This window comes from Dermochelys coriacea, chromosome 1 (genome assembly GCF_009764565.3).
Source record: "Dermochelys coriacea isolate rDerCor1 chromosome 1, rDerCor1.pri.v4, whole genome shotgun sequence".
Classification (NCBI taxonomy): Eukaryota; Metazoa; Chordata; order Testudines; family Dermochelyidae; genus Dermochelys; species Dermochelys coriacea.
Window position 1 is genome coordinate 268,976,112 of NC_050068.2, and position 22,829 is coordinate 268,998,940.

General features: G+C 39.2%; 1 protein-coding gene across 1 annotated transcript in view; it reads left to right on the forward strand.

The window, feature by feature from the left end:
• Positions 1 to 2,158: 2,158 nt before the first annotated feature.
• CDK17 (cyclin dependent kinase 17) overlaps positions 2,159 to 22,829 on the forward strand; it is a 186,434-nt gene continuing 165,763 nt past the window's right edge. Inside the window, exon 1 of the mRNA XM_038406963.2 lies at positions 2,159 to 2,551. The gene's annotated coding sequence lies outside the window, so the exon portion shown is untranslated. The remainder of the gene's footprint in view (positions 2,552 to 22,829) is intronic.

A 22,829-nucleotide genomic window follows, 5' to 3' on the forward strand; every position in this document is an offset into this window, starting at 1 on the left:
GAGCTCTCAGTTAGCACACCCAGCTTCTATGCTACCCCACCCTTCACTTGGCCCTTTTGGGTAGAGGGACTGTCCAGAGTATGCTGCATTCTGTGGCTCTTCTCAGCTGTCATATGGTCCCTCAGGAACTTCAGCCAGCTAGTGTAAGTTAGAACAAATCCTAGGCTACTCCAATCTATACCAGGGCACAAAGTAGCACAGATCCACCATAAGAATCAAGGAACCATAAACAGTTCCCCTGCTTTTTCTCCATCCACACCTACACTGAGCTGAAGCTCAATGAAGCAAAGAATCTGGGCCTATGTTTCGCCCCAGTAAGGAGTATAGGATTTGGCCTAGTACAGTCATTTACTAAAGTCTTTAAAATGCAAGTGGATCCATTTTGATGAAAGGTGCTGTTATCTGCACTGAACTTTGGCCAATAAATAAGGGAAAACCCGCAAACGGACAACAAAAATCAATACCCCCCCCCCCAAAAAGGCAATGAGCCCTGAGTTACATCAGTGCAGTGGGTACATGTCCTGGTACTTGCATTTCAAATACTTTTTTATTTGTACTTTGCTGACATTTTCAGACCATCAAGAAATCACTAAAATGAAGTAAGATCTGGTCTTTTCATGATACTTCACTTCCTGTATATTAGAAATGTAAAAAATATGAATCAGGGGAGAAGAATACAGAGCCTGCAGTGCTACTTCCTGGCCCTTACTAACTTCCAGGGGGTAGGAGCAGAAGGGTTACAAAGAAATTCAGGGACAGAACGGGCTGACTGCGAGAAGCAGGGAACTGGAAACAGCCATTGAAAAGAAGAAATGGAGTAGAAACTGTGAGTGAGAGAAAGGGAAAAGAAGCATTGCAGGTACAAATACAGGAAGGATGGTTTTGTGACAAATGCACAAGATGAGGGGTCATGATTCATTGTATAAGTCACAGCACTTCCATGTGCCTCAGTTTACCAACCTGTCAAATGGGTGGAATATCCACCACCACCAAGGCAGGTGAAGGGACCTTACCATCTTCAGATAGAAGTATTTCCAGTAGCAAACATTAATTATTATTAGATGCTGGTAAACAGGCTGAATCAGAAAATGCTCACACTGTTCACACACTTACATCCTGTTAAAATGTCACTTAAGGAACAACTTTTACCTTCAGGAGTTGTGTATTACTCAGCATGGTGGCCAGCATAAACTGCACATCACCTGTGCAGTGCATCTGGAGGCAGAACCATGTGGCTGGGAAAACCTCGGGAGCCTGATGCAGCTCTATCTCCTGAGTATAATCTGTGTTTGGCGGGAAGCTCCTTCTTCTAGGAAGGATGTGTGGAGGGACCTTTTGGAGAGGGGGATGCTCCCTTTTGTAGGAAGGGTGTATCTCCTTGGGGGGAAGCTCTTTCAGGTGGCCTGTGTGTAAAGGGGATGTTCTGAAGGGGGAGGTCAGCATCCTAACCTGGTTGTGTGTGTGCAGGGGAGGGAGAAATATTTTGGAAAAAGGGTGGAGACCAGTCTTCCATATGTTTTTGGGGGAATGTCTTGGAGGGAGCAGCTCTTCTCCTGGGTAGGATGGGATCGGGGAAGGGTTGCTTTTTGGGGGACAGCCCTTTCCACATCGGTTGGGATGTGTGTAGGGGAGATATTTTGCGGGAGCAGTTCTTTACCTGCTGAAAGATGTGTATGTTTTTGGAAGCAGGGGCAGACCCTCTCCCCTCTGTGTGTGTGTGGGGGGGGGGAAAGGGCGTTTAGGAGTGGTGGGGGGGGGGAAGCACTTTTCCAGAGTATGAGGGGATGTCTGGAGGGGAAACCCCGTTCCAGTAGGGGTGTGCGTGTAGGGAATCCCCTATCTGTGGGAGATGCGTGCGTGGGGGGATGATGTGAGGGGAGGAAGCCCCTTTCTGGCGTGTGTATGTTGGGGGGGGGGAAGCCGCTTTCCGGGGACGGGTGTGGGGAGACATGGGGGAAGCCCCTTTCCCGGGCGGGTTACACTTGCTGGCTTGCAGCAATAGCGGGAGCCGGCTGCCTGGCGCTCCCGGGGCCGGACGGGCTCTGCAGCGGCCGCCGCAGACACTAGGTGTCGCCCTGGCCCCGCTCTCCCACGGCCCCTCCTGGGCTCCGGCTGCGCTGGCTCCGCGCGAGTCGCTGGAAGAGGCAGAAGCGCCGCCGCCGAGTCGCTGGCAGCCAGCCTCGCCCCGCAGCAGCGCGCCCCCGGCCCGCCCGCCCGCGCCCAGCGCCCAGCTCCCGTCGGCGGCGAGCGACTCCCTGCCGAGGGCCGGGCTACGGGGGTGCTCGGGGGCCGGCGGCCGGCGCGGGGTCGGGAGCCGCGGAGGCGGCTCGGGAAGCAGCCATGTTGGAGGGGGGGGTCAAGTGACTCTCGGCGGGGAGGGGAAGCGGCCGGGGCGCCGCAGCGCCTGGGCGGAGGAAGCGGCTCTCGGGGCGGCGGAGCGAGCGGGGCTCGGCTCCCGGAGGCGGCTGCGTCCGGCCGCGGCTGCCGCGCTTAGGAGGGGGAGGAACCGCCCCCTCCCCCACTCCGGACCAGCGGAGACCCGGCGCGGCTGGTGAGTCGGGGCTGCCCGTTGTCTCCTCTCCCCGGGGTGGGGGTCGCGCTCCCGGGGCTGAGCCGGGCCCGGCCCGAGGAAGGGGGCAGCCTTGGCCCTGGGAGGGGTAAATCTAGGCCCAGGCGGAGGGGAGGGGGCTGGGCCCGGGGCTGTCAGAGCAGCGCGGGGGTGACCAGGCGCCTACGTGGCTCGGCCCCCCGGCAGTGACCCCGTGGGGTGGGGGGGCCTGTGCGGGCCGCTCCGGGGGCTGGGACGGGACAGGGTCGGGGTTACCGCCGCGGAGCCCCCGGCCCCTCCTGCGTTTCCGGGATGTGAGTGCAGCAGGCAAGCGGCAGCCCGCTGGGTCAGGCAAATAGGTGCCGGGGGCGGCCCCGCGGCTCCCTGAAGGCGATGCGGAGACGCTGACTAGCGCAGGAAGGACGCGGCGGGATCCTACCCTGTTGTGTGCGGGGGATGGGGAGGGCAGGGTGCGTGCTGCTGCTGCTGCTGCTGCTGCTAACCATTTTGAAAAATTGAAGGCAGAAGTAAGTTAGGCCTGAAGGAAAAGTTGATTGTCGCCGTGAATGCCTCGTTCCGTGTCTCTGATCTGAATTTTATGCACAAGTTCTCTCTCCTTCCCCCCATGAAAGATGTTTCTCTCCCTGACAGCTCTTCTCCTCCAGCCCCCACACATATGACACACGCACTCACATTGCAGGGTTTTTTCTTCTCATTTTTTCCTTGACTAAACAGTGTTTTTGCCCTAAGCTTTGGGAAGGGTTTCCAAATGATAGATATATGAACACTTATTGACCCTGAACGGCTGTGAACACTCTCTCTCCCTCCCCTTCCTCTCTGGGGTTTGTAATATCCTAGATGCAGCCTGAGCAAAACAGATCTTCTCCCGCAAGAAAGGGGGAAACTACTTGGCATGAGTCACATTATATTTTGTGGAAGGTCATCACACTTTTTATAATAGAATTCACAAAAATGGATTAGCTACTTCTCAGACAATATTTTGTTGGGCTTGATTCCTTTTATCTCTCTTCTCTGCAACAATTTTGGTTGCTGGAGAGAATTTAAAAGTTGCTCTGAATTTGGTACTGTCCTTGACACCTTGTTTATGACAGTTAACAATATTGCCAGTGTTGTGAGGAAAATCAGGCAGAGGCATATCATAGCCCAGGCCAAAGAATTCCTTTCAGAAATTCTGCATGCTTTCCTCAACCCCCCCCCCCCCCCCATACTTTATTCAAGGGTACAAAGTAGAACAACAAACACCCCTGCCCCAGACACTTACCTTGTAGTCACTCAGATTTGGATGTGTGTTGGGGTGATAAATGTTCATGTAGCTTTTAAAATGTATTTATTTTTACTTGCATTCATTTGAGTTGGAGAGCTACTTGCCCTGAAATGCGAGGTTAAGAGCTTGGATGCTTTTGGCCAGATTAAAGCATTTATGGAAACTGGGACTTGGTACTAAATTTGGATTTATTTTTATATAAGTATAATTCAGAAGGTAAAGTAGATGATCTGGCATTGTATGCATTTAAGATATTAGATAAACTGAGATGTGCTATATTGAAATCCCATGTTCTGATTTTGTGACACATCTGCATACTTTTGTTAATGACTGGAGACAAACTATGTTTTGCCTAATTAACATTAAAATACCAAGTATAACTAGATATTGAACTAAGTCTCTAAAAATAGTTTTGTATTTTTACTTGAAAGGACAATGTAATATATAGAAATAGTTACCACATTAAGCTGGTAAAAGATCATTAAACTTTCAGACCCCAAAACATACTTTTTATTTTGGTGTAACTATTTAAATAACAATTGTCTTTGCAGTACAGACTGTGGATTATGAGAGCTTCAATAAGGAGAACATGATATTTAGGTCCCTATCCTGTAAACTGTTTTCCAACATGAGTCAGTAGGGCTCTACTTGGGTACAGAGGCACCTCCACATGGAGCAGCTTGCAGAACTGGACAAAATCATAAAGAAAGTGGAGGGTTGTTTCATCTCTTCTATGGGTTGAGGACATAGTGTCTTCACTGACCTTTTATTATGTAAAACACTAGAGATAGTCTCTTTGTTAGTAATAAGCAAATATCTTCAAAATATTCTGGAGAATTCCATGTATAGCTCATAATCTAGTTGGGATTAATAACAGCTGAGAACAAAATTGCTTTGTTTTCTCAACCATCCTTGCTTTAATTTTGCCATAAATCTTATGAGTCTGAAAAAAACATTATTACTGGTTAGTCTGAATATTAAGAGTTAATATTCTGTATGATTATATTGATGAACGGTGTTACTTTTAGAGTAGAATTGTACAGAATTTTTTAAAATTTATTATCAAAATTTAAATCCTACTCATTTCTTAAATTACTGTCTGCTACTGAAAGGAAAAACTAGGCTTTTAGTGTAGTTTTTTAATTTATTCGCATCTGTTTCAACTAGTCTTAATAAAACTAGCTTCTGTATAGTGTATTTAAACAGTCCAATCTGAAAAGTGCACCTTTCTTTTCAAGATGGAAAAAATAAAGGATTTATTCGGAGAAGGGTAACCTGGAGAAGAATTCAATGAATTCACTATATTAATCTCTGTTATACAAATACTTTTTTTTCCCCCTGGTTTTCCCTTTTTAGTGAGAACATCGGAAACCATGGGAATTTCACATATTTTTCAGCTTTTACTCAAGAATGGCTAAACAACTCTTTTAAAAAGCACTTAACTAATATCTTCTGCACTGAATTTTTAGTTCAAATGCATTTTTGAAATGCACAATATAATGTCCAAACCCCAGGATTTATCATGGAAATACTGTTCCTAGCTTAAATGTTGAGTTGTTGAATCATGGTAAACATTGTGTTTGTACTATAAATCATTAAAAATGTTTACTTTCATTTATCCTTACTGCAAAAAGAAAAGGAGTACTTGTGGCACCTTAGAGACTAACAAATTTATTTGAGCATAAGCTTTCGTGAGCTACAGCTCACTTCCTCGGATGCGTGAGCTGTAGCTCACGAAAGCTTGTGCTCAAATAAATTTGTTAGTCTCTAAAGTTGCCACAAGTAGTCCTTTTCTTTTTGCGAATACAGACTAACACGGCTGCTACTCTGAAATTTGTCCTTACTATAATTCTCTGTCCTCTTCTCCGCATCAGATAACTTTCTTGTCATGTGTTAATGAAGGGTGAGATGCACTTAATATAGAATCTTAAGTGCTTGGTTGCTTGCTTTTTATGCACACACCAACCAAACTCTTCATATGTAATTACGAACAATTGGGCATCACTGTATTCCGTGACACTTAAGTGTTTCTGTTAAAGGCTCTAGGATTTATAAATATATTGTAAAAACATTGGTCTACTTAAAAACATGGTATAAAATGCATTTGGCCAAGAAGTTCCAGGAACTTAATGAAATATGTCTGTGCTTCCTAGCTGCTGCTTGCCTGTGGGGTGAGCTTTGATACCCCATTGGCCAAAACTTCACATTTACACTTGAAACTAAATAATCTTCTGTACTTAAATCAATACACATCTGTCATCTTGACTAAACTGCCTGAATAATAGCTTTGGCAGATGTTAGTTTCCTCCTCTCTTGTTAAGGGAGGTGTTAACTTCAAAGCTCAGTCGAAACCACTTAAATGACAAAAATTCTAAACAACAGTTTAAGCCCAAAATATTTTTGGGTTGTGATATTTAACCATTGATGTTGACTCTTGCAATGTGGGGGGGAGAAAGGCCATAATTAGACTCGGCCTGTCGATTCAGTGCACAAGAATCCAAAAAATAAATAAATAAATAAAAATGTGAACTTCAGCTTATTTTTAATCTGGTTGTAACAGGAATGTATATTGAATCAAAGTACAGTGTAGCCAGTTTGCCTCAAAATACCCTTGATTAGTAGTTCAATTTGTAGTTTTTGAAAAGTATAGTTTCCTTGGCAGATTCCAAGTGACTACTGAAAGAACTGATAAATATTAGTTGCTTAATGGAAGTGGCCTTTTAATAAAGTAGGAGCAGAACTGTATTTTGTAGACTTGGGTTGGAAATGTGGGGCAGGCTGAAGAAAGGAGGTTGCCTCATAAAGGTGATTTCGAATACAGATTGCACTGCACTTGTCTTTTTTTCCCCCTGTATATCTGTACTTCCACTTAACTTTATTGGAAAACGTTGCTATTATTGGAGTGAAGTGTGGAGTCATACAAGAATACAGTTGCATTTTTAGAATTAGGGACCAGACAGAGTAATAGATATTTATAGAGTTTAAGGACAGCAGAGTCCACTAGATAATCTATTCTGACCTGCTGTATGTCACAGGCCATCGATGCCACCCAGCATCCGCACACTAAATCCACCAACCAACATTAGACCAAAGTATTACAGCTCACAGAAGACTAAACTGTTATGTGCCACAGGCAGCGAATAGGTGCACTGATGCTCTTAGTCAGTCTGGGAAGCATATCTATGTTGTTTATCTGGAATTATGGAAACTAGAGATGGAAAAGACCAGTTAAGTCATTTAATCCTCCACCTACCAATGTAGGATTCTTTTCCTTGGAGATGATTTAGTACTTAGATCTTGTCAGTATTGGAGAATGAACCATACCAACACAAAGTTCTCTGCCACATTTAGGGGTTTGAGTTCTAACGCAATTTTTTTTAATTGATTAGAAAATTTGGTTCAGTATGGAATAGTATGTTAACATAGGTCTTGACAAATGACAAAGGAGCTTGGAGGAACTGATCTGAGGAAAGTTTAGAAACTTGATGAACATTAGGAAAGTTTCTAAACAAAAATATTTGTTTGCCTCAGCATAGGTCTTTGTGTTTTCTTTTCTGCCAGTGTGGATAAAAAAAAATCATTGTACTATAATCACATTTGGGGAACAGGCTGGTCTTGAAGAAGGTCTTAATCTGTTCTTTTTTAGAAAGATGTTTGGCTTTATCAGTTAGGAAACCGTTTTTTGTTTTGTTTTATAAGAGATGTACAAAAGCTAATGCAGTGAACAGAACAGTTAAATACAATTATGATGATGATAAAGGAATGCTAGCATACAAGCCCTATTGCTTTATGCTTTTAGTTTTTCCTTTTTCTACTGTAAAGAGGCCTTAATGGAAATTTCAGTTAGGAATTTTTCTTTTATTCTCCCTTCCTTTGTTTTATTTTTAGTCCACTGCTTGCAATTATACTCCTGCCCACACTCCCTGTTGATGTTTTCAAATATTGGTAGAACAGTTACCATCTCTCATCACCTTCCCCTCACATAGCTGATGTTTGATTGTTATGAACACATGTAGGCCCTGATCCTGGATTTAAATATGTTCTTAAAGTCAATGAGAATACTTATATGCTTAAAGTTAAGTATGTGCATAACTGTTTGCAAGATCATGACCGTTGCTTCTCTGAAGTATTATAGATTAGGGAAATTTTCAGTGTGTCATTACACTGAAGTTGTTACAACACTGCACATTTCCATAGTCTAAACAGTGTTTCTTCAAAAACTAATTTCTCCAAGCATTTTGTTGCTCTTCTCTGAATTCTGTTTTTTTTTTCTGATATTGGGGTACCCTCATCTCTTTATGTATTTTATTTAGCTTTAAACCCAAACATGTCTGTACAATAATCTTTAGGAACCTTAACAACTAATCATAGAATCATGCTGGAAGGGACCTTGAGAGGTCCAGTCCCCTGGCCTCAAGGCAGGACTAAGTATTATCTAGACCATCCCTTTCAGATGTTTGTCCAACCTGCTCTTAAAAATCCCCAATGATGGAGATTCCACAGCCTCCCTAGGCAATTTATTCCAGTGCCTTAACCACCATGACAGTTAGGAAGTTTTTCCTAATATCCAACCTAAACCACCCTTGCTGCAATTTAAGCCCATTGCTTCTTGTCCCATCCTCAGAGATTAAGAACAATTTTTCTCTCTCCTCCTTGTAACAACCTTTTATGTACTTGAAAACTGTTATCATGTCCCCTCTCAGTCTTCTCTTCTTCAGACTAAACAAACCCAGTTTTTTTCAATCTTCTCTCATAGGTCATGTTTTCTAGACCTTTAATCATTTTTGTTTCTCTTCTCTGGACTGTCTCCAATTTGTTCACATCTTTCCTAAAATGTGGTGCCCAGAACTGGACACAATACTCTAGTTGAGGCCTAATCAGTGTGGAATAGAGCGGAACAATTTCTTCTCGTGTCATGCTTATAATACTCCTGCTAATACATTTCTCCAGTTTGTCCAGATCATTTTAAATTTTAATCCTATCCTCCAAAGCACTTGCGACCCCTCCCAGCTTGGTATTGTCTGCAAACTTTATAAGTGTACTCTCTATGCCATTATCTAAATCACTGATGAAGATATTGAACAGAACAGAACCCAGAACCAATCCATGTGGGACCCCACTTGTTATGCCCTTCCAGCATGACTGTGAACCACTGAAAACTACTTTCTGGGAATGATTTTCCACCCAGTTATATACGTACCTTATAGTAGCTTTATCCAGGTTGTATTTTCCTACTTGGTTAATGAGAAGGTCATGGGAGACAGTATCAAAAGCCTTACCAAAGTCAAGCTATACCACATCTATCGCTTCCCCCCATCCACAAGACTTGTTAACCTGATAGCTTTCTTTGACAGGGTGTTTGACATGATTTGGTCTTGACAAATCCATGCTGACTGTTATTTATCACCTTATTATCTTTTAGGTGTTTGCAAATTGATTGCTTAATTATTTGCTCCATTATCTTTCCGGGTACAGAGGTTAAGCTGACTGGTCTGTAATTCCCCGGGTTGTCCTTATTTCCCTTTTTATAGGTGGGCACTATGTTTGTCCTTTTCCAGTCTTCTGGAATGTCTCCTGTCTTCCATGACTTTTCAAAGATAATTGCTAATGGCTCAGATATCTTCTCAGTCAGATGCTTGAGTATTCTAGGATGCATTTGATCAGGCCCTGGTGATTTGCAGACATCTAACTTGTCTAAGTAATTTTTGACTTGTTTTTTCCTTATTTTAGATTCTGATCCTACCTCATTTTCACTGGCATTCACTATATTAGGTATCCAATCGTCACCAACCTTCTTAGTGAAAACTGAAACAAAGAAGTCATTAAACAACTCTGCCATTTCCACATTTTCTGTTATTGTCTTTCCCCCCTTATTGAGCAACGGGCCTACTCTGTCCTGAAGTACGCTGTAATGAAGTGTACGATAATGGGTTGCCAGGTTGGTGTCTGCTACAGACTACCAAATCACACTAAGGAACAGAATGACCTTCTCTATGTGTAATGTGTAGGGGGAAAAGTTGGCATATCATGGGGGATTTCAATCTGAATGACATATATTGAAGGTCTCCTCATATTGCCAGTACTAAATCATCCTTGGAATTTCTAAAAAGTATAGATGACAATTTTCCAACTTAAAAAATGTTGTATCCAACACAGGGGAATTGTATGGTAGACCTAATTCTGACTGATAAAGAAGAGTTGATCGCAGAGCTAAAAGTTAGCAGTTGCTTAGGTGCAAGTGATCATGATTTGATTACTTTTTGTTATATATAAACACAATCAAGTCCAAACCAGTATATATACTTAGTGCTTTAAAGATTCTAATATCATAAAGCTGAAAACAACTATGAATCAAATCAAGTGGGAGAAAGAACTTAAACAGAAAAATGTGAATGATAATTGGGCACTATTTAAGAACATTTTACCAGAGGCCCAAAAAGCCACAATTGAGAGAGAAGGCTACACTAGTTAAAAAAACAGCCTGGCTAAAAGGAGAAATGAAGGCAGCTGTACAAAAGCAAATATAAATAAAGGAACATTGATAGCAGTGAATATTAATTAGAGGATAGGAACTGAAGAAAATGTATTAGGGAATCAAAAATACACAAGGACCTGGAAGAAAATAAAACCTCATTATTGACTAAATTTACAGTTAAAACAGAGATTGGGGAAGTTGTAAATAATGAAGAGTACATGTCACCAATACTAAATGATCCAGATTGCTTTGTAATCTGGGCACAAACAAACAATATATTTTTCATTATGGCCAAAATGTAAAGTAATACATCTAGATGCAGAAATTGGAGGCCATACTTGAAAGGTGTGATCCTTGGATGTATACACAGGAATATTGTTTAATAGTACAGAGGTTAAATTATATATGTACTTGGCAGTGATATGACTGCTACTGGAATTCTGTAGCTGGTTCTGGAGTCCACAATTCAAAAAGAACGTTGAAAACTTGTAGATGCTTCAGAGAAAAGCCAAGAGAATGATTAAAGGATTGGAAAAATGCCTGATAATGACAGATCTAATGAGCTCAGGCTATTTATTTTATCAAAAAGAAGGTTAAGTCTTAACTTATCTCTGTAAGTACCGAAATGGGAAATAGTAATTTGGAACTTCAGTCTAGCAGAAAAAGATATGACATGTCTGGAAATGGAAGCTAGACAAATTTAAATTAAAAATAAGGTACAACTTTTTAACAGTGAGGGTAATTAACCATTGGAACAATTTACTAAGGGTTATGGGTGGATTCTCAATCACTGGAAACTTTTTAATGAAGATTGGATTTTTTTAAAAAGATATGGTCTAGTTCAAACAGCAATTAAATGAGGGAAATCCTATGACCTATGTTATGCAGAAGGTCAGATTAGATTGTGGTCCCTTCTGGTCTTCATAATCTGTGGAAAAATAACATAACTACCAAGAAGTATAAAATACTTGTATTCTGGCCTCACATCAACTCAGCAGCCAGTAAATCAAAGCAACAGTAAAACCCCTTTCACCCTCACCTTTGGCAACATACCTTCAACATCATCCCCTCCCCTCTACCCCACCTCAAACCCTGTTAAATGGCTTTTACAGCATGCCTGGAAAGTTATCACATTTGTGTTATTTTGGATGAAAGGAGAGAATGAGTTCTAGGGTGGGCTCTTACAAAGAATACCCACTTATCTTAACTGCTGTTTTGCTATGCCTTAGAGAGGCCTATTCTCTCTCTGGTCTGTGATGGGATATTGTTTCTGCGGTCAAAATTGTATTGGCTTTTTTTTATATGACATCACATTGCAAGATCACATCTAAATTGCTGTCCACCATTACTATAATTAATTTCCAATTAATTCCCTCTCATGATTCTTTTTTCCACTCTTGTATGTTAAATAGCAATTTTTCGTGTTGAATTTTATTTTATTTCCTTTTCAAATTTCTAACCTCTGGAAGTTTTTTTGCATACTTTCTGTGTCCACACTTGTGTTCAACAACTCTTAATTCATTATTATGTTAATTTACATAAATGTTTTTGTAAGCAGGAGGGATTCCAACCCAGCTTCAAAAAACAAATCCATATAAGCTAAATAGAGTCAGAATTTACCCGCTAAGGAATAACCCTAATCTTAGTGGGAGAGTGCAGAAAATTACATTCCCCTTTCCTAAGACAGGCACCTGATATGGGCTGGGGACAAAGAACCCTTCTCCCCAAAAAGGTGCCTGCATTGTTGTTGGGTAAGAATGGAGGAAAGTTAGTGAAGTTGGGACAGAAGGGAACTTCTGCAGCCTGTAGAATCCAAGGGGTAGAATCCTTGGTATAAATTTGTCATGGTTTCTTTAAATAATAAATAATAAATTTAATAAATTTGTTAGTCTCTAAGGTGCCACAAGTACTCCTTTTCTTTTTTGCGAATACAGACTAACACAGCTGCTATTCTGAAATCTTTAAAGTCAGTTGAAGATTGCTACAGTTCAGCACAATTGCATCTGTATTTCCCTTCAGTGGTTTAGCAAGGACACCCAATCTCGTCTTCCAGCTTTCTAGCCGTTGCCTTTCTGAGTGGAGTCCTGTGTGTGTCTCCCTTCGGACTATGGTATTTCCAGGCCAAACAGTTCTTTCACTGTGTAATTCCCAGCACAGTCAGATTGCTCAAGAACTCCTGATTGCTTTCTCTTCAGAGATGGTTAACAGGTGTAATTGCTACAGTTATAAGGTACTGCACACCACTTTCTGCGCAAGCCTACTTAATCGTTGCAGATAAAACATATTAAAAATAAGAAATAACCTACACGCATGCTAATAAGTTTACCAGAATTAACCCCAACCCTTACATGAATTGTGTCAGGAGCAGTCTTTCAACTCCCCACCCAAGAGGATTCCTTTGTGGTCATAAGTTCATCACTGCTCTAACTCAGAACAAGCACTCAGTCCTTCCAGCCCTACTCTAAGGGGGACCTTAGTGGACCAGGGATCCTGTTAGTTTGCTGGATCAGGAAAAAGGCCATGAGCCAGTTTAAAACCAGGCTATTTAGCCAAAAACACTTTTTGTCTTTTGATCTCTGGATAATTCAGTTTGATCTACTATATGCATACCTCTCCGTGTGTGTGTGTGTGTGTGTGTGTGACTTCGACTTCAAAGGATTAATAATTTAGGGAGTATGTGAGCATCTCCACTCCCTGCTAGAGAAGGAACATAGAAGGCCACAACTCATACACAATTACATTTTTAATACAATGTAACCCAAAGGTGTTAAGCCTAGGTCAGTAAGGTTTAACTTAATTCAGTAAAGTTCATTCAGGATATTGCAGGAAATTGTCAGTCTGTGACAATTTACACCAGCTGAAGGCAGGCCCCCAACTGTCCATACTGATGATGTTTCTCTGTCCCACAGCTGCTTCTTTCTTCAGCAGCTGTCCTTTCTCCTCCTGCTTTTTACAGGAGTACTATATATGCCATGATGTTTGGGAGGGAGTCTTCAGAGGCTCCCACATAGCAGCTGCAGGACTCCTGTTAATGCAATATATCCTGCCTCCAAAGTTTTCAAAACATATAATTGAGACTTGTTCACTTAAAAAAACAAAAAACAAAGTGGAAGTATGAGACATAGCAATGTTTCAAGGCTCAGGATGCCTTTAGTAGGTTTTGAACTTAGATAACTGCACTAAAACATAACTGGGTGAGTGTCTGTGCATTTCCTGTGGTTGTATGTGAATGGGATTTGCAAAATGAGTTTGGCAAAAACAGTAGTATGAAAATACCTTGTAAGGCCAGTTATTAAAATAAAAGGACAATTTCCTGAATAGTTGTTGATGTAAAATTTAATGTGCAACTCTAAAGAGTTGAAGGTATTTTAATAACCTAAAATATTATATTAGTACAGTTATAGGTGAGGTCATGATATAACGTAATTAAAACATTCAAAATATCCAGGAACTAAAAAGTACTTGTTTGTTTGTTCTCAGTTTCATTTAGTAAAGCTCTGGAGTAGAGCTCATGTCTAACATACAACACAAATCTTTTAACAAATATTTTGATCTGCTTTAGTTGTGCAGTCTGGCTATGTCTAGTGTGACATTACCTAGGGTACAATTTGGACCGTAGAACAGCTGTGTCCCCTCAATTCTCCAACCTCGGGTGTCTTTTATACTGCTTTGCTATGAGAGCTACCACTCTTGGTCTGCTAACACACAGCTTCCAGTATGTATGTTGCTCCCAGTTATATTGTACAGTAGAACCTCAGCATTAACGAACACCAGTTACGAACTGATGAGTCAATCACACATCTCATTGGAACCAAATGTAAGCAGTCCAGCAGCAGATACACTCCCCCATCTCTTCCCCCACCCAAAAAAAGGGGCAAGCGAAAACTGGAGAGTACAATATTGTGTTAAACATAAATCACTAAAAAATAAAGAGAAAATTTAATAAGATTTGATAGGTAAGGGAACTGTTTCTGTGCTTGTTTAATTTAAATTAAGTTGGTTAAAAGCAGCATTTGTCTTCTGTGTAGGAAAGTTTTAAAGCTGCATTAAGTCAATATTCAATTGTAAACTTTTGAAAGAACAACCACAACGTTTTGTTCAGGGTTACGAATGTTTCAGAGTTACGAACAACCTCCATTCCCAAGGTGTTTGTAACTCTGAGGTTCAACTGTATGAGTGCTATAGCCAGCCACTCTTGAATTATACTGCAGAGTAATCCCAAATTCCCACTCCCGAACTTCCCCAGAAATGTACATCTTGTACTGCCCAGCTCTCTCCTGGACAATACAAGCTCATACAAAATCTGTCATTATATTAATAGAAAATGATATGCACAAGTCCTTTTATCCCAAATACTTCAATCGAAACTCAGTGGTTTAAATTAAAACAATAAAACAAATGTATTAACTACAGAAAGATAGATTTTAAGTGGCTACAAGTAATGAGGCGTAAAAGTCAAAATTGGTTACAAGAAAATAAAAATAAAATGCAATTAAGGCTAACTTAACAAGCTAAATGGAGTCAAAGCAAAGGTCTCTCTCACCGCATGTTTCAGCAGTCTTACTGGCTAAATTTCTTTCAGTCAGCATTCCTCCCCCAGTCCAATACTGCTTCTTTTGTTCTTCAGGTGTTGGGGAAGTCATGGGGAGAGGGAGAAGGTGTCTGCTTTCTTTTCTGATAATTCTTTTCTTTGAGAATCATCTCCAGCTGAGATTCAGGAGACAGAAAGTCTGTGTAGATGGGAACCACAGGCTTTGTCAAGATTCAGATTTTTCACTCACACTCTCTTTCTGCCGAAGAATGGTCACTTAACCAGGTGATGGTCCATTTGATTTTATTGACACCTGGCTGAGGTGTCAGCCTTTTGTCTCTGGGGAACTGGTATGTGATTGCTCTTTAGACTGTGAACATGTCTCAGTAATATCATACAGTAGAATCTTATAACTTTACATACAGTGTTGCCACACATATTTTACCAGGACAATAACGCTCAGCAAATTGAGTTTTCAAATGATACCTCACAAGGCATACTTTGTACATAATTTATCATAGTCCTATAAAAGGGATAAAGATGGGGTACAGACGGTTACAGTCTACTCAGCCCATGGCAGTGAACCTTCCAGCCAAGGTCAACAGACTGGGGTTTGTGGGGCTCCTGCTACTGCTCTAAAAATAGCTGTGTGGACAGTGCTTTGAAGCTGTAGCTCAGGCTCTGAAGCCATCCCCCCCTCCATAGGCTTGAGAGCTCAAGCTCCAGCCTGCACCGTGACTTCAAAGCACTGTCTACTCACCTATTTTTAGAGCACTAGCGAGAGCCCTGCAAACCCAAATCTGTTGACCCAGGCTGGGAGGTTGCGAGCTGCATAGATGTATCTTATAGATTCATAGATACTAAGGTCAGAAGGGACCATTCTGATCATCTAGTCCGAGCTCCTGCCCAGCGCAGGCCACAGAATCTCACCCACCCTCTCCTACGAAAAACCTCACCTATGTCTGAGCTATTGAAGTCCTCAAATCATGTTTTAAAGACTTCAAGGAGCAGAGAAGCCTTCCTCAAGTCACCCATACCCCATGCTACAGAGGAAGGCGAAAAACCTCCAAGGCCTCTCCAATCTGCCCTGGAGGAAAATTCCTTCCCGACCCCAAATATGGCAGTCAGCTAAACCCTGAGCATATGGGCAAGATTCACCAGCCAGATACTACAGAAAATTCTTTCCTGGGTAACTCAGATCCCATCCATCTAATATCCCATCTCAGGGGATTAGTCCTATTTACCCTGAATATTTAAAGATCAGTTACTTACCAAAATCCTATTATCCCATCATACCATCTCCTCCATAAACTTATCGAGTAGAATCTTAAAACCAGATAGATCTTTTGCCCCCACTGCTTCCCTTGGAAGACTATTCCAAAACTTCACTCCTCTGACGGTTAGAAACCTTCGTCTTATTTCAAGTCTAAACTTCCTAGTGGCCAGTTTATACCCATTTGTTCTTGTGTCCACATTGGTGCTGAGCTTAAATAATTCCTCTCCCTCTCCTGTATTTATCCCTCTGATATATTTATAGAGAGCAATCATATCTCCCCTCAACCTTCTTTTAGTTAGGCTAAACAAGCCAAGCTCCTTAAGTCTCCTTTCATAAGACAAGTTTTCCATTCCTTGGATCATCCTAGTAGCCCTTCTCTGTACCTGCTCCAGTTTGAATTCATCCTTTTTAAACATGGGAAACCAGAACTGCACAGTATTCTAGGTGAGGTCTCACCAGTGCCTTATATAATGGTACTAAAACCTCCTTATCCCTACTGGAAATGCCTTATGACATGACTTTTAGTAGATAATAGAGCTTTCATTGGTTAGTAGTTCCTTGCATATAATTGTGTGTGTGTGTGTGTGTGTGTGTGTGTGTGTGTGTCTATATATATATATATATATATATATATATATATATATATATATATATATATATATTAGTGTGTATAAATATATGGGAGGTGGAGAATACATTTTAAAATTGTAAAGTCCACTTGATAATGTATCACTGTCAGACTCTGAAATTTAATTTTCTTATATACCAAAGTGAAGCTGAATCCTTAATTTAAAATTCAGAAATAAAATAATAAACATGCTGCCAAGCCTTACAATAAAGGTGGTGGTCATGCATCTTAAACTGGAAAAAAAAGTAATCAACCAAATCCTCCTCTGTCCATAAATTTATGGCATTGTAAGAATAAATTGGTCATGGCTTCCATCTGTATTAGGCTCTAGTTGCAGCAAACAGTAATATGGTATTTAACTAATTGAATGGAAGGGAAGACTCTTTTTCAAATACTATACACATATTAAAGATTGATCATAAATCTTTAAATAATTATATTAAACTGTGAAATTTATTTTTAATAAAGTTTTAACGTTTTCTGAGTAAATGCACAACGGATTAGCTGGTGTTACATTGTCCTCCCTGCCCCTCCATCTTACTCCAGGAGGTGGGAACCCAAGCACAGGCCTATAATGCCTATCCCCTATTCCGTCCCTGATAAGGTTTCAGTTCTGTACCTGTGTGGATGGGACCAAACTATATTATAACTGGGTTTTAAAACAGTTAACGTTTACTCATCTTTGTTTAAACAACCATTCTTAAAAAGTGTTTTAAATGTGGTTCCATTACCTCATTAGAAGCCCATTGTAGATAGTACTCCAGTCACAGGATTTGTCTCGGGGTTCTGAAGTGAGCCAAGCTAGAAACAAGGTTTTAAGGTACCTGAATTACTCTGACAAACAAGAATTTCCATTCTTGAAATAAATTTTGTATAAATCTATGTTGCACTTTTAAAAATATTTGTATTGGGTTTTGCTATATTTGTAAATAGACAAATTCCAGTCAATCTTTCTCTAATAAAATCAGTGGCAGAGTAAATAACCCACAGGTACATTTGTTTAATTTATAAATCTCATGGAAAGATGGAAGGGGAAGTAGACTATGTAGTTGTATTAATTATGAAGAACAAAGGTGTTCACTTGTGGCACCTTAGAGACTAACAAATTTATTAGAGCGTAAGCTTTCGTGAGCTACAGCTCACTTCATCGGCTACTCTGAAAGGTGTTCACTGGGTGCTAAATATATTCAAAATACCTTTGCTGTTTTAAAGTCTATTAAAGATGACCAGTAATATGGCAGTTTAGGTTCTTATTTTGATCCCAAGTGAGAGAGAATATAGAAAGTACTTATTGATAATTTGAATTATGATAAGTAAATTGATCCATGTGTAACTTTTTTTAACTTAAATCAGTTTACATGAAGTGAACTGAGATTTAAAAACTGCTGGCAAACGGCATCATGTAATTATTTAAGTGCGTTAATATAGAACTTATGAAAAAATATTAGAGTGAAATTCTTTGTCTAAGAACAGGTACCATATGTATATACACAATAGTAGAGCTAGGCTCCTTTCCCCCATATGTTGCCTATCAAATGTGACTTAACCCAGTCCTTCTGCGGCCATCTTCTGTTGGTAGTAGTAGTTAATGTTCAACTTGATTCTTTGGTGTCCTTGTTGATATTTCCAGTTGTGATGATTTTTCTGAGGTCAACGGATTCTTTACCAGCTATGAACTAAAATGAAACTATTAGTTTATTTTCACATAGGCCTCTTAGCAGTTGTCAGATCGCAACAGTTTTGGCCATGCGCCTGAAATATTAGCCTCTTATAATAGTTTGTTTCCATATTTTAAAAGTAAATCTAGTGTTGTGAAAGCTTAACTTTTTAAATATACTGCACATTATTTTGTGGTTTATTTGGAGGATTTAGTTGCATTGGCTTTATTGCTGAAACTAATAAATGTAAACATTAAGACCTTGATATGTAATGGCAGATATTAGTTTTGTCATGTCATCAGTCCTTAATCACTCTTCTGCCATGAAATCCTGCAAAAGATTTGGCCAGAATAATTTAGTTATGTAAGAAAGGTAGAGATATAAATGATAAAATGATTCTGGATAGAAGATAAACCTGTATTACATATGTGTAGATTAAAATGAGAATATTATAGATGCATTTTCTTCTTGTTGCACCTTTTTTTTACTAAAATGCTTTCTCTCTCATTTAAACCTGATCATATAAAAAATTGCTATAAAAAGGCATAAGTATCATGCATGTACACATGCATGTGCATACAGAGGAAACTCATTAATTAAGAAACCAGTTTGGCAGGTTAGACAGCTTTCAAGAAACTGAATAACTTAAAATGTAGGTCTTGAGATCTGTATCTGGAAGCTTTATTTTTATTTGAGCCTTCTAATTTTTACTAATTTTCTGGTAAGTTAATTATAGATATTGTGATGGTGTGGAGGATTTGGCCCATAGTTATTAGGAAAGAGGAGATTAAGGCCCCAATTGTGCTAGGATTTATGCACATGCTTAATTTTAAGCACATAGATAAAAATTTGTAGTTCTGGAGCATAAGAAGGGATATTATTTAAATGTGTAAAACTCTGTAGATGACTAATGAAGCTGAAAGTCACAAAGCTGTCTTTGAAAATTAATAATATCTAAAAGCTACTGCACATGAGCTGAAACTGAGAAGACCAGGTAGGAAGAGGTCAAAAGAAATTTCTTGATGCAAAACCTTAATAGAATACAATAGAAAGTAAACAACCTTAATTCCACTGTGACCATATACCCAAGGAGTACCATGGCAGCTTATACTACGTAATATTCCTTTCTTCTAAATAAAAGATCAGAACTAAAGGAGGATGTAGGGAATTTTTCCGTGTTGGATTCATCCAAAGCTCAGATGGGACATAAATTATAGTGTTTTCAATTATCAAGTTTCTGAAAATTATCTCCTCTTAGGTCTATGGTACAATAAACATAATGTGCAGTTAAAAGTAAAAGTTCAGTGACACAGTACTAAAAGTTTAGGATTCTTCATGGTATTTTGTTACCTTTGTCTACCAGCTGGATTTACTAAGTCTGTGAAACCAAATATTTAAAAGCTTATGCTATTTACCTTCAAGATTAAACAAGATAAACAGCTTATCGTGCTCCCATTTGCACTAGTCTCAGTATTTTTGAAACTGCAGCTTGTAATACTGGATTGTTTATCAGGGAATGCAGTTAGTCTTTTTAAGAAAGGGGCTAAATTAAATGCTGTTTATTTATAGAAAACTTGACACATTGTCTAAAATCTCATCTGAAAGAAAAATGTCTGATCCATAAGCCAAAACAAAAAAATGGATCTAGGTACTGAGAGAAGGCATTGAGTGTGAAACCTTATTTTTCTTCTTTGTGCTAAGCAGAGGCAAAGCAGCATAATTATAGATTTTTTTTTTCTCATTAAGATTATGCCTTCCTTTTTAAATTATGGAGTTAGAATAGCAACAGCAAGATTATAGTTTTTATTACACTTTAATCACCACACTTTAATCCTTTGAACTGTGTGGTATATTTATTTTTAGTGTGATTGTCTTAAGACATCTTAAAATTTGTTCTGATCCTGCTTCGGCTGATATCAATGGGAGTTTTGCAGTGTGCTTAAATGATAACAAATTTGGGCCCTCAGTCTATAGGAATATTCGGGTTAATCCAGAAGGTGAATTCACTAGTAAAACTATTTGTAGTCATAATTTACAGTCATAGATGCTTAAAAGTTCTTATTTTTGGACCTTTTACACCTTTTGAAATTATTAAATTATACTTAAATTTGACAGGGACCACATATTTATTGCTTTTTTTCAGCTGTAGCAACAAATACTGAAGGGCTCTATTTTGTTATCATTCAAAAATGTGAAATGCCACTCAGCTTTAAAAATCCATATTTAATGAGGTAAAACAATAACAAAATATGCATTTCGTTTATTGAAGCAGCTAATTAAAAATGATCATTTTAGGCCTGCTCCTGCAAGTGCTTTCCACCATTAATAATCCCTTTGATTTTAATAGGAATAATCTTGTCAGTAAGCCCTACTATATCTCATAAATATTTGTAGGGTTGGATCCTTAATAAGTAAGCAGTAGGGCTTCCCTCTTTCTTCTTCTTTCCAGTTTACTGGTTTTGCTGGGAGTGAAAGTTCCAATCAATAGAGTAATATTGTATCAATTTTAATGTGAAACTTTTATTAGTTGAGCAGTCTGTTGTCAGTCCATTTTCTAATCTGCAGTTTTTAATGAGTTTTATTGTTGCACAATAATTTCAAATTAAATTTGCAGAATCCAACACAAATTATCCATTTTGTTTTTAGGAAACCAGTTCTTACATCTTGACTTACTCTCCCTGGTTAGAAACCTTAGAAAATATGGGCCCTATTCCTATGAAAACTTAAGTGCATGCTTAATTTTAGGTTGATATTTATCACTAACATTTAATTGGACTATTCACTATGCATAGAGTTAAATATGTACATGACTCTTTGCAGCATTGGGTGCCATAGTGTTGACAGCTCGACAATTCTTTCAAATGTCATGAAAACCCTTTGTTTTGTAATCTAAATGCAAATAGTGATTATCTTTTATTTTATTTGGTTGGGTGGTGGTAAGGGACTTGAGAGTTAATTTGCCTTACGTGGTCCATATAACTTTAATTACTTTAGTAGTTCTCTTATTATTATTATTATTTTGGGACACAACAAAGTTCTTTGTTTTTACTCATCAGTCAGTTTTCATGTTTAACAATTTTGTCTGAGATATTCAGAAGTAACTAGTAATTTTGTGAGCCTCAGTTTTTGTTTGCCTAACTTCAAAATCCTTGAGGGTATCTGATTTTAAGAGGTTGTTGAGTGCTGAGCAATTTCTGAAAATTGGGCCTCTTTACATGATGTTACCTTTCGAATAACTAGAAATGAAAATAATAATCAGTAATTGCTTTTGATTGTCTTGCTGTCAGAGGGTTAAAAAAGTCAGTTGTATTCTGAGAAATGATTGGAAATATCATGGTATTCCATGTTTGTGTCATAATGTCTCTGGATCAAATATGTACAAGTAAAAAGATGTTTTTTCTAAATGCCAGTTCTGGAAGCTGACTGACTCTGGGAGCCCATCTGAGTTCTTATTGTGCATCATCGTCAGTAAAAGAAATTGTGCAATCCAGATTTGGCCCTTAGGTTTTGTCTACCTCAGAAGGTTGTATTGTTAAAGCGGTACTACCTCCCTAAGGTAGATGCAGATACTTTATTCCTATAGGGATGGGGAATAACTGTACTGATATGTCACCTTTATACTGGCGTAACTGTCCATGCTAAGGCTTTTACTGCTGTAACTACTTTAGTTTAAAATAAAAACCACACCTTAGTTAAAATAGGTATACTGGTAACACTTTGAAGTGTAGACCAGGCCTAAGTGATACCTGTGCAACCTTAATGTCATCAAAGTGGTTTCACAGATGTAACTGGCCCTACTTCAAAAAACTTTGAAAAATAAACTGAATAATTAGTTCTGTTGATAAAGGAATGGAATCAAATGTATTCTCTCTGTGCTATGTTGGCTTTGCAGGGCTGCGGGATACAGGGTTAGAAACCTTTGTCACTAACAAAGCACATATGACTGTAACTAGGCACAGGAAGGAAAACTATTAACTAAGAAAATTCCATTGTTATATAGTCATATTTGTGAGTAGAACCACACTTTAAGGTAGTGTATGTTGTGTAAATTTTTTTTCTTCAGAGATTTGAAGTGAATACAAGATTGTGGAATTTTTTAAAGTGAAGTTAATTTATTGCGATTGCCTTACCAGTTTATTAGGGTTTTTTAGTATCTATCTCATATTTTAATTTTCTCTCCTTTCCTCTTTCCAGTATAGAGGGCTTTTTAATATTTTTGCCAGGAAACTATATGAGTGTTTCATTTTGTTTCTGAAGGTGGTGCGGTTTGTGATCATTCTGATATCATCTTAGTCCTGGTCTACGCTACAGGGTTAGGTCAAATTTAGCTGACTTAGGTCAATTTTATAATGAATGTGTCTATGCAAGCAACCCCATTCTGTCAACCTAAAGGGCTCTTAAAATCAACTTCTGTACTCCTCCCTGGCG